Source organism: Otolemur garnettii, unplaced genomic scaffold (genome assembly GCF_000181295.1).
Source record: "Otolemur garnettii isolate 467f Iridium unplaced genomic scaffold, OtoGar3 scaffold00033, whole genome shotgun sequence".
Lineage (NCBI taxonomy): Eukaryota > Metazoa > Chordata > Mammalia > Primates > Galagidae > Otolemur > Otolemur garnettii.
Window position 1 is genome coordinate 1,848,246 of NW_003852428.1, and position 1,084 is coordinate 1,849,329.

Sequence of the window (1,084 nt, forward strand, 5' to 3'; positions counted from 1 at the left end):
AAGAATTGAATTTGTTTTAAACATTTGTTTATAAAATATTTTGAAAACAAATCTGGAATTTCTATAATGTGAACCATAACTAACTCTCAACAATTGGTGGCATGTTACATTGTTGAAGATCATTATTATAAGAATTGTTTATATTTTTTAAGTCAGTTGGGGCATTAAATTAATCAAAATTTATTTATATCTGTAGATAACTTTCTCATTTTTTCAGTATCTCAACTCCATAAGTAATGAATTTTAGTAAAAGAAAAGCTTCTGTAGACTACGTTATGAATATGCACTACTATGTTTTATATCTTAATATGTGAAATACAATATTTCTTTTGTTTGCTCAGAATCCTTTTCCTCTATTGTCGGAAAGTGTACTCCCATTTTCCTTCACTCAGATTCTTATTACAATCCAGATTAACAGGGAGATGACAGATGAGAGACTCATTTTTGGCCAAACATACAATTGTGTTCATTTAGCTACAATGATGAGTCCAGAATTACCATGTGATCCAAGCCAGATCAATAAAAACACATAAAGCTAAATTGTAAAGTTTTGCTGTTATTCTTATACAAAAAATGTTAAAAACACTTCAGAAAATATGATAATAACAACATATAATATATAGCATGTTATTTTTAAATGAGAAATTTTCCTAAAAGAAAAATGTTCCTATAGATAAACCACTAAGTAGCCAGTTGTGTTGACATTTTACCTCCACCTTGCCCAGAAAGGGTAGTAATATTTTGTTTTTTTTTAAAAAAACAAAACAATTTTATATATTATTAAATATACCAGGTTTTTAAAAATGCCCATTGAATAAAATCAAGTATTGATGATGGCTCCACTGACTGGCTCTCAGGAGCATTTCTCAATAAACCTTTTTGGTTATTCCAGATTCATGATGTATTAGTGGTAACTAGATACCAGTAGTAACAGATAATATGTGGGAAACTAACACACCCTTCAAAAAGACTGTTCTTCACAACTGATGAGAAACTTGTTTAAAAATCAAATACTTAGATATAACTTTTTACTTAGTAAATCATAATTTGCAGTGTTAGAACTACAGCATTTCTATGGCCCTCT